This window comes from Orbicella franksi, chromosome 6 (genome assembly GCF_964199315.1).
Source record: "Orbicella franksi chromosome 6, jaOrbFran1.1, whole genome shotgun sequence".
NCBI lineage: Eukaryota > Metazoa > Cnidaria > Anthozoa > Scleractinia > Merulinidae > Orbicella > Orbicella franksi.
The window spans coordinates 2,203,012-2,215,600 of record NC_138150.1 but is presented as its reverse complement, the minus strand read 5'-3'; positions in this window follow the sequence as shown (position 1 = coordinate 2,215,600).

Genomic DNA, 12,589 nt, shown 5'->3' with positions numbered 1-12,589 from the left:
AGCCCACGACCCTTCTGGCCTGCGGCAGGGATCGAGAGCTCTGGCCGGACCCAATTTTCTGAGCATGCGTAGAGTATTCGTTTCGTATTCTCAGCCAATCAGATTTGCCAGATTTGACGGGAAGTCCGTAAACCGCGGACTTCCGGTGTTGGACCAGCCCAGAGCTCTCGATTCCTGCCGCAGGCCAGAAGGATCGTGGGCTCTGGGGACGAGAATTTTAAGGTTATGTCTCCGAATTGCATTGCGCATCCTTACTGCGCAGAATATCACGAATAATTAGCGTACATTAAAAAATTGGTGTCTTTTTCTAAACGGCTTGGCTTTGCGAGAAACAAATGGTCATTTTATTTTCTCGGAAACGGGTACCGGGACCTGACGATTTTTTCATTTAGTTTGAATGCAGCGATCACCTTCTTTCTATGCCGTGAATAAAGATCAATTTCTAAATTTGCGAACTAGTAAAAGACTAGAAATAACTTTGAGATAAAAATACACAGTTAGTCTGCAAAACATGTTTCGGATGACCATTATCCATCTTCATTTGCAAATACAAATGAGCCGCTTGTCGGTGTAATATAAGTGTAATTTAGCATCTTAAGTGTAATATAGTATTCATATATTTTATGAAAGTTCGCTTTTATATTACACCGACTAGCGGTTCAGTTATATTTGCAACTGAAGATGGATGTTGGTCATCCGAAACTTAAAACTGTGTTTTTATCTCAAAGATCAATTTCTATTGCAGAGTAAACAATTATCGCTGAATACGAGAGCATAGCTAGCACTCGTAAAAAATAACCTGTGACTCGACCTCAAGAACACTGCGTGCTTGGAACATATTGAATCCCTGTCGACTAAACATGGTTGCCTATATATAATGGTAATAGGACTGAGTGGAGTCCAATTCGGTCTGTAATCATACGAGCGATTAACAAAATCGACGACCGCGAAGCGGAAGTCCGATTTATTAATCACGAGTATGATCACAGACTGAATTGGACGACACGATGTCCTGTTACCAATTAATCAAAACTATGACAAAATTCGAGAAACGAACAAACCATCGATTGATTGCTGAATGATTAATTGGTAACAGGACATCGTGTCCTCCAATTCAGTCTGTAATCATACTCGTGATTAATAAATGGGACTTCCGCTTCGCGGTCGTCCGATTTTGTTAATCGCTCGTATGATTACAGACCGAATTGGACTCCACTCAGTCCTATTACCATTATTAATTAGGTAATGTATGTACGCATGTATGAAAAGTATGTATGTATGTATGAAAAGTACATCAAATTGCTCCTTGACATTGATGCAATACATCCTTTGTTGTATTTCTCGCTTACCGTTCTCCCATTTTTTCTGCTATCACAAAGCGTAAAGTGGATGGTTCAAATATCAACGTTTCTGCAAGCTGATGATTTAAGGACGGTGCTTACTTCTGTTAGTGCGTACACGTTCTGCGCATCACGCAAGCAATGGTTTAGCTCCACGCGTGCACTGGGGCTGACATTGACGCAATCAACTACGCTATCACGTACACGCCTGAAATGAAAGCAAAGTTTTCCTACTGTGACCAAATCAAGTTTAGGCCTCACGGAATGGTATGCAGTACATCAGCAGGAAAATATTTATGGCATGCGTAGTCGAACCGTTTCTCGGAAACACTTGCTCCAGTCAAATTATTGTAAACTTTTGGGCTGAATATCGTCTTCCAACGCGAAGTTTTTGGCCCATGGACGTGCAGAGAAGGAAGAATGGGACACAGCTGAATGTTCTACCGTTTTAATTTTTTCTCTTTCGTCGCGTAAGTGGCAGAAATACGTACTTTTTTACTTTTTTGCCGTCCTCAGCGGGCAGAGGCGGTGATATCGAAAAACCGAAACGGTGAAATTGGAGATTTGCCTTCTAGTTTCCTGGATAATGAAGGTCTAGAGGCCTAGACTGATTGCTCTTGAAGTTATTTAAACTTTTTCCCCGCGCGCCCAAGATATTGTAGTGGAATAAACATCGAATGCACTAAGCGCACGGAGACAGCTTGGGAGATGTTAAATTCGAGGCTACGAGAGGTGGGTTCACGCTCCATTCTTTCAGGTAAATGCAAATGGTTACCCCCTGCTAGTATTGATTAGTAAGCCACAACAACTGTTTGGTATTCCAGTAATGATTTTTTTCCAACATGATAGGCACTGTCATTTTTAATGATCTGAATAAAGGTGGTCTTGTTTAGACAGCCCGCTGTTGATAATATTTTCATTATATTTTGATAGGGAATAAAATTATTCAGTCTGTTGTTCGTTTTATCAGTTACATCAGGTTTTAATAAACACTGCTCTGCTTTACATTCCACTATATTAAGTTACTTTCGATTCCTTTCAACCTTGTTTTTTCTCTCATGCAACATGGTACCTCCTGTACATTAGTACACTGCTTTATGTTATTTTATCTTATACAAGCTACACTCTTGTGCAATTTTAAGCAAACTTTTTGTTAAAAATTACCAATACTGACATTTTTACTGTGAAAATTGTGCGGCTTACTTATCATCCTAGTTTTAAACAACTGCCCCATATGAATGATAATGAAAAACAATAATTATGTATGTTCAAATTTATTGTAAACTGCCGACTGTACAACTTTACAGCAATCATGCATTATAATCACTCAGAAGTATTTTTATATTCACATTCACTGTAAACTGCTGACTGTACAACTCTACAGTAATCATGTATTACATTATAATCACTCAGAAGTATTTTGATATTTATGATCACTATTATTTACACTGCAACAATTTGTATTTTACGAATGGCTATGACTCATCACAAATTAATTACTTTATCTGAATCTCTGATAGAACATAGTTGAAGCACATTTATTTAGTATGAAATTGTTACAATTGAAAATATTCTTTTTACGAAAATACATTTTTAGAAAGAGCCACCCCATATTTGACTTTCATTCTTCTTGCATAGGTAACTGGGTGGTATGCATGTCCAAAGTGGATGGAAGATCCAAAGACTGTACAATGTTTGGCAGGTTTTGTACGAAGAACTGGCATTCTCTTGGTAAGTCATGTATGGAAAGTTCCTGTCCATAACCCCATACCTGAGTAGCTGCAAGTTGCATAAGAAATGGAACCTTTCCAGCTGTTCTGAATTCTGATGACAGTTGGCCAGAATGACCTCTGGTTTTCCAACTGTGATGTGCCTTTGGTGGAAGCTTTCCACTGCAGTTCAAGTTTGCGGCCTTCAGCTTTGAGGGACTGGATCATGCTTGATGTGTTGCTATTTAATTTCCTTGCTTCCCAGGCTTTGGGATATACATCTTTTGCTGTCAGTGGCCCATGGTTTTGCAAAAGGTCTGAGGTCAGCATGTTTGCACTTGCCTTCATTCTCTCTTCATGTACTTCTCTTGCTGCTTCAGTAGTGCGGTTGTTATTTTTTTTAATGTGTTTGTGGGAAAGCGGTTTTTACTGGTAATTCAGAAAATTTAAGAAACACTTTTTAGGAGATTTATAGACGGCTTGAGGACTACTTCAGCAGACACTTACCTATACTTCGTCGTAGAGTTTGTATTGTCCTCTTCAGGCCGGCACTTTCACACTGTAGGTGTAAACTCGCTCGAGTTTGTCGATTTTTTCCTCGCTCGACAGGTTTTTCAATTCTACTCGGACACTGCTTGCAGCTATTTTTTTCACGTTTTCATTGGTAATTTCTCTCTTCTTCTTTACTGACGGTTGATTTGACCGGGAAAAATGACTGCCGTGAACTCTTTTTCGTCCCATCTGCTCGAAATTTGTTGCAATTTTAAAACAATTTGCCTGAGTGAGCTTGAATGTAAACATTAGCGAGTTGAGCCCGCGTATCCCTGAGAACAGCAGTTTCCCAAAAAACGTACTCTGCGCATGTCTCAAAAAATTGGGCATCAGTGGTCCAAGGAGGAGGATACCGTTCCGTGAGGCCTTAAGTTTAATGAACCTGTACTCAAACCAGGGACAACAGAATAGCAGCATATCGCTAACCACTAACTGTTTACGTCTTCCAGCTGAAAACCTAGCTGTTATCTGTCGAAAATTATACTGAAATCCAACTGTAAACATGTACCTGCAGATGGCGTAATGCGCGCGCAAAACAAGTGCGAGATACGCAAATGTCTTACTTACTGGGGAGGTGACAGGAAAAAATGTAACGGGCACCGTAAAAGTTTTCAAAAAAGATCAATAACTTTAAAAAACGCGTGGTTACCCCTACATTTTATGTTATGAAATGGAAGTGGCAAGTCTATTCAACACGTGATTAGTTTCTGGTTGTGAGCTAAAGGTATTTAGACTGTATTTTAGCTGAACCAGAAGAAGGCTGTCAGACACGCTAAAAGCGCATTTGCAACGATTTTGTTATTAAAAAAATGTTTGTTTGTTACCATTTGCCATGTAGTTTAAAGATCTTTTTAAATGTGTTTGCTTTTCTGTATGTAAAGGCGAATTCTATGGAAATGTGTGAGAAATATCCTTTCCTCCTTTTTCCAGGAAAATGCTGGTGTCAGCATTTTTGTTGAGATTCAAGGCTAATTATCTCGAAAAAATGCGAGGCTACCCCGATTTTTCTCTCTGGATTCCAATAGCCCTTGCAAAGATCTACTTTTTCCGCGTGGTCTTAACCTGGTGCAAAAACCTTTGCAATTAGTAAGCACCATCCTTAAGGCGGGGTTTATTGAAGGTCTTCCTGCTCCTAAACGAACACGGGAAGTGTGTACAGACCCTACTGCGTTCGGTCTGTACCCTAGACCTCGGTCAAGATTCTCCCATACAGACCTTCTGCTCGGTTAATAAGAGCTAAGTATTGTACTGAGTTCTATTTCGATAGGATTACCTTAATGTTCAACACACGCGCAGCGGTGTTATACCGTCGACTATAAAACAGCTTTCTGTGACTAACCGAGTGCAAGTTAAGGGCCGTACTGGGGAATATCGGCCCGACGTCCGTACAAAAACGAGTGAGGGCCAATATTGCCCAGTACGGCGCTAGCCAGGTTAGTAACAAGTTTATTATATGCGCTCCATGAAAGTTGTTAATTTTGAATTTGCCGCCTTTCAAAACCAAAAAGCACGAGACTTATGGCCGTTTCCACGGAAACGGTCCCTGTGAAAAATCCCGACCAAGAGAGAACCAATTACAACGTTCGGATTTCCTCAAGACCTCCTTGTCATACTTCAATGATATAAAATAGTTAAGATTTAAGATTTGTTTAGTCCCAGTAATTGGAATTTGGGCATTTTCATTGAGGATCAGATGAAGAGTTGTAAGTGTACTTAAGGTGAAATTTAATCGTTCCGGTATATAGTACAATTTTGTTGTACAATGTAAATCCACGAAAATGACTAGTCTTGAATGCCCTGACTGAGGGTCCCCTAAATAAATGAATAACGTACTTATAATGTCTTTTAAGAGCTGGAGTATGTACTTATTCTACGCTATAATTGAAAATATCAGTTAATAACTGTATTATAAATAGCGAAGTGTAATTAAGAATGAGTTCCTTTTATCGAGCTGTCACGTTCTTAGCTAAATTCGGAATCGTATATCGCATCCGAATATTTGACCTGAGTATCGTATTTTGATATTCAAGACTTACGGAAGTTTGTTTCTGTTTTAGGACGGTTAACAATTTCGAAAACTGCCGCTAAGGACATTTGTCAATTGCAAATACACTAACTTTGGCAAGTTTAACGCTCAATTCTGAAAAAAGGTCTCCATTTTTTGTGTTATTTACGCTACCAACCAATTATGATAAGTTCTTCAACCTATGATTCCAGTATCAAATATGATTTAATGCATCCCTCGGATTTCACGGTATGAGGATTAATACTCTCATGTAATTATTCACGGCATCAGAATTTCGCTTGTTGAGGAACGATTCTTAATAAGGCGAGTAAATAAACTTTTAAGGCAATTAAGATTTAATCCTTTGGGAAAAGAGAAAAATATCTCGGAAGAAAAAAGTTAACAACCGTGATTTTTTTTCGGCAAAGGGATGCAATAAAACGGCGGAAGCAGCGATTATTGCACGACTAGTCGGATGATTTGGTAAATGTGTAAAGAAGAAGTCACTCTATTTTAGACTTTGGCTGGGAGCCCAATTCAACTTAAAATATCCTCGTTCAGCAGAAGTTTCTTGTATATACCAAAATGGAGCAATTTCATTGGCCTTCGAATATCGTGTATTTTTAGTTTACTACCGGATCCTAAGGGAATCGTTGCTGACAGCAGTTCACAGCTAGAACATCACAAACACTGTAATAATGTAAGGTATCAGTTACTGTATCAGTGAAGCCGTACAGAAACTTTCTCGAATAAGGATAAAAAGAATAAAACTGGCGAATGAAGTAATGTTTGTTTCCCTTTCTGGTTATTTACTAAAACTCCAAATCAGGACCACTGAAAATTGTATTTAAGGGGATAGTTAGTTTTCTGGATATCAGAACAAGTCGTTACATAACAGCAGACAACATATACAAAAGTTAGCGAAAAGCCACAGAATCAAAAAAAATAGGTCATGGAGATTATTAAGGTAAGAAGAAGTCTTGGTTGTTAATCTTTATTGATTCAGATCTAACACATTGGACAATATTTCAGAACATCGTTTACATTCAAAATTGTCCTAGATTCTTCTCTTTTAGTTTCTCAGTCAAAATTGCTGTAAACGTAAAGAAACGCCATCTCAAAGATCATGATAAATACACCGTTGGGCTCCAGGTCTTAGAAGATCAGTTCTCTTTACAGGTTGCCACGTATTTCTTCTAATGACAGTTCTAAGAATTTGGCGATAGATAACACAATTAGTTTTATTAATTACTTTAAGATTTTCTTGATTCTCATAAAGTGACTACTTAACAGTGTATTTATCTTGTAAAGAGAGGTTAGATGTCGATCTTTCTCCGTAACAGAAGTTAATCTCAGAGTGTTGTTTTTCGGCTCGCAGGTTATTGCAGTTATCATTGCTGTTTTTCTTCACCACGGAAATGGTCGAACTATCGCATCAACCAGCAGCGACAACGTTGAAAGGATTCTTGATCTAGCTGAGGAAGAATTAGTTACGATCTTGAATGAGACAAATGAGAATCCAATTGAACGAGAAGAGAATCCAGCTGATGTCCTTAGATTATCAGAACAAGATTCATCAAGTTATGAAGTGTTCAGCTCAGAAAACATGATCCAACCGAAGGAAGCCAGTCCCGTTTTGAGACAGAAGAGGTCTCATGTAGGCCCTTGTTACACTGGCAAACACCAGACGGTCCAGCTGGCAAGCGGTGGACTCGCAACATTCCCCATTTGTAGGAAAGTTTCTCTTACCGGTTGTACCAGTTTAATATCAAGCAACAAGAACAGCAAGAGGTTATGTGTGGCGTCATTGACGACGATTCTCATCCGCGGTGATGATGGCACAAATCAGTTGGGCGTATTTGCTCAAAGTTGCTCATGCGCCGCGTGAAATAATACGTCACGATTGTAACATAACACTGCGTCAGGGAACACACGGATATTTAAATTATTGACTTGCAAACATTATTTCATAACTGCGACAGTTTAAGAGTATTCAACGATATTTATTACCGTAGAAGCTGGGCTTCTCTGGTATTGTTTTAACGAAAGTAAACACTGTTAATATTGTGCTAGGGTAAATGTAATTTCCCACCCAAGATGTTTTGCTTTGAAGGCCTGGTATAATTCCTCGGCGGGTACTCCCTTATATGGGCTATGCAGGTATGTGCGGCCCCAAAGGGTATGGTTTTTCAACCGTTTGGTCATAAATAGGGTATCGATTTTAGCTGATTTTGGCCATTTCGGTCATAAATAGGGTATGGCTTTTGCACTTTAGCCTTGATATCGGTATGTGTTTAAGAAAAAGCCACTTTTTCATCATTATCGAAAAGAAAATCAACAAAATCCCTTCGCAAGTTATGTTTACGGTAATTTAACATTGGTATGGACTAGGGAACTAATTACAATGCAGGTCTGAAACAGGGTTTTGAATTAAGGGTCAGGTCATAAATAGGGTTTCGAATTTTTGGTCAGGTCATAAATAGGGTAGAGAATTTTGGTCATAAATAGGGTAAGGGTTTTGGAAAGCGGGCCGCACACTCCGACCCAATTTTTCTGGGAGTATACCCCCCCCCCCCTCCCCAATCCGGGTATAATTCATTCTTATCAATTGATTACTTCAATGGATTTAGAAATGGAATTTAATCATCTCAAAGCAAAGCATTCCAGTAATCCTTCTGAGGTAGTTTTTTAGTCCAGCCCATCACCATTTATTCTGGGCTAACCATTTTTTTGTACTGAAGGATCAGCATCAGGAAAGACAACTTCCTCTCCGCCGCATCATGCCAAAAACAGCCCGCCGCCTCGAAAATAGATTCTAAAAAGAAAATTATATCAATCAAGCAGGTTTGACATTGAAAATTGCGAGATACCAAGGAATCTTAGCTTTGTTTAACAGTGTTTCTTTTTTTGTATTTATATCAGAACAATTATAAAGTTACGTAACAATTAATGTTACATTTCTCGTGAGGAGAGTAATTTGTGCAGTATTTTATCCTGATGTAAAATGAACTGCAATGAAGAAGTAGTGGACGGAGAAAGTATGACTTCAACGCTTAAATTTCAGTTCATCTAGAGTACAGTATTGTTTTGAGATTTTGTAAAATGTTTTGAGATTTTGTATTTAATTAATAAATTGTATCCGAGTAACTTAAATGGGAAAACTCGATTTGTGAGACCATTCAGCTAATTCAAACACTACGATTTGTTGCTCCCATTGGGACAACATTTGATTATAAATCGACTGGGCAGATAAACATTTCCAGAAAATATCTTACAAATTGGGAATCCAAGCAATTCAAATAAAGAAAAACGTCGGACGGATAAATCGTAGTGAGTAAAAAAGTCTTAAGACTAAATAATCAACAACATAGAGAAACAATACCCTCCATTTCGCGCAAAAATATGCTCGGATATCGGTCCTTGGACATTATCTGTTCTGAGAAGCAAACAGTTTTCCGAGAGCGATGGTCGAGGGAAACTGTAAACTTCACTTTCATAAAACTGTTCGTTTTTCGGAACAGAGAATGTCCGAGGAAAAATATTCCAGCATATTTTTAAAACCAAATGGAGGCTATTATGTTAATTATCGTTCAAATTAATATTTTTTGCAACAGGCGCGGTTTGAGAATTGGGGAATATCACTCGGATATTCTCCAGTTTTAGCTGGGGCATATTCAGTCACGTGACACGTTTGAATCAATCGCGTGCAACCGAAAATATTTGAAGAAATTTGAAAATTCTTTTAAATTGCACTTGCTCGTGCAATTTTGAGGGAATTTTTAAACACAACTTGCAGGATATAAATCCGTCATTTCTCCCCAATTCATACCATTACTAACGTCAACGCATTTACAGAATGGAAGTGCAGATTTAAAGGACTTGTGGGGAATTATTCGGATGATTAAATGTGAATGTGAATTTACCATGACATCTTAGTAGTAATCACGAAGTATCTGAACCCTAAAAAAATCGTCATTAATGAAATCATAACCTTCTTAAACTTTTTATTCCATCTTGTAGCCAGCGCGACCGCTGAGGGAGCAGTTTCTAGGGCTTGCCACAAGTTGCTCGGCAACTTTTTGGCAACTTTTCGTATCTGGAGCAACTTTTTTTGTTTCGAGCAACTTTTTGCATTCTGAGCAATTTCTAGTTTTCTAGATATCGGAGCACCTTTTAGGGCTTTAATTGGCCATGCTTCCATATTTTACAATGTTTCAGTAGACAATTTGTAAATTTCCTGTGAAAAAAGAGCAGTTCCTCCCCCCTGGGGCAGATCATGAGCGAAAATGTATGCAGCCGGGCTGTTAGGTCAGCGGTTTTTTAAAGAAAATCTAAAATGGCGGACGAAGATTCACGCTCCACTGATTCGAGTGTTTCAGGTTACGAAGGTCATTTAGATCCTTTGAGGGTAGCCGCATAAGCAGGGGCAAGACTGAGTACTCCAGCGAAAATGAAAATGGTTAGAAGTCTTGACCGTGAACAGCAACGACAATTTTATCGGCTCATAATAGGATTTTTACAAGATTAATATTGTTACATTGATATTGATGCGTAGTATTTACCCATACGTATTGTAAACAAGTTTATTCAGCGACGCTGGTTACAACGCAAAATTGCACAAAAATGCTCCGAAATTTTACTGTTGTTGTACAGATTGCATATTTTTGCATCAGACCAAATAAAAGAAGAGAAAGAGACAAAAAAAAGTTTTTGCTTTTTGTAGCAACTTTTGAGCAACTTTCGTTACAAAAAGCAACTTTTGACTTACTTTGGAGCAACTTTTGAGCAACTTTTTGAGATATTTCGGGCAACTTTTCGGGAAATCTCGAGCAACTTGTGGCAAGCCCTATCAGTTTCTGTTGGTTGAAAACGTAAGCGAGACTTCATAAATATAAAAACGCAAAAACGAACGGGGACCACCTATAAGGTTGATAAATATAAAACATTGGATAATGCATTTCCAGAGTTTCGATTGGTTCAAAAGGCGTCGAATTTCAGTCAGTGTAGTCAGTTATCTCCTTCCGGTCTTTTCTTTCATAAAAAATTGGCACGATTTTACAATATTTATTGTTTTTTGTTTTTTTGATAAAACAGTTATTACACTCCTGCTCGATGAATATTTGACGATTTAACTCAACTCATCAGTGTCTTAATGCTTGAACTCGTACAATAATTGTTGTAAATATCAAATTGGTCAATCAGTAAAAAGCCAGCTTATGACTTTTATCCAGGCTTGATCATTCTAAAATTTAGTAAAGAAAAGCAGCTGCCAAGATAAGCTACGATAGGAACATGGAAACACGTTCATTGCTTGATGAAAAGTCAAAACCAAACTAGCATTAATTCATAATCTTATTGTTTCAAAAAATGTAAAGTACTTTACATTTGTATGAAATTAACATTGTATCTAGAGTGGTGCTTAGCAGTTTAGATTAAGCCATTTTGAGTTCCGGTCAGTTCTGCATCTCATTATAGACGATCAGATGAGCAGTTCGAAACAAACTTAAGACAAAATTTAATCGTTTCAGTGTAGTAATTTAAAAGCCGGATATAAATCATCGAAAATGACGTCATTACCTAGCCACTTAATACAATCGAGTAAGGGACGCCTAATTAGACGAAAATAGTTTAAGACTCTTTTAAGACCTATAGCTCATGATTTCTCGCTAAAATATGAAAACTCAGTCTATAACTATAACGAAAAGGAAATTTCGAAACAGTTTCTTTCATCTTGCTGTTATTACTTAGTTACAAGGCGAGATCGTATATCCCATCAGAATATTTGGCCTGAGTATCATATTTTGATATCATGTTAAGACTTAAAGGAAGTTTATTTTTACTTTTAGATGGTTTACAGTTTCGAAAACGACGAGAGACAAAGTAATATTTGTAATGTAACTTTGCTAAAATTTATCCAACTTTTCTCTCCTCTAAGTTTCCCAGTGGTCTGATGACACTTTCAATCTATAATTCTGTATGTTATAAAATTTAATGAACTCCTCTGGTTTATGTGCGACTTTAAAACTGTAAGGAATAAAACGTTTATATAATTCACAGGAGTTTGTAATGTTACAGTACTATTGTCAACAACTACGTCATGTAATACCCATCTAAAAATCTAAAAATAACATCTCTATCCAAAACTTTCCTCGCACTACGGACTGGAATCCAGGTCTCTCTTGCCTGCTAGTAAACTAAGAAAATGTCGTGATCAAGAGAATTTAAAGTGATGATAATAAAAAAAATAAATAAACGAAAATTTCGGTCTGGATTCGCAGAATTCTGTGGACGCTATGTAACAGCAAAACCACAGAAGCAGAACTTATCACACAGATAGTTCAGTTAATTTTAAAACAGATAAATCTTTTAAAGTCAAACTATTTTGGACTTCCGTTCTGTGCTATTCAGCTAAAAATATCTCCAGTGTAACTTGAGCAGTGATACCAGGTACGTATATTCCAAAATGGAGCAATTTTATTGACCTCTATCTTAAGATCCATGTTCTCAGTTTACTACCGGAATTAAAGGAAGTAGTTGTTAATAGCACTTCTCAGCTATAACATTACAAACGTTACCAAAATGTAAAGAATCTAATACGTTATCACTGAAACTGTAAAGTAACATACACGAGGATGAAACGGTCTCCAGAATAAATTTGTAATTTTGGACAATCCCCGGTGATTTCCCTGTCTAATTATTGGCTACAGCGCCAAATTAGGAGCGCTGAAAATTGTATTTAACGGGAGAGTTATTCTGCTAGAAATCAGTTCAAAGTCTTCAAACCTTCTCCGAGAAGAACGGACAACATATATATACAAGTAAGCGTTGGAAAAAAGCCTCAATCTCATAAGAAAATAAGTCATGGAGATTTTTAAGGTAAGAATACGTTTTAGTTCATTGTTTATGACTTTACAATAAGCCGGCTTATACAAAAGTTCATTTAATTTTGGAAACCAGAGGGACCACGAAACTGATTCAAACTG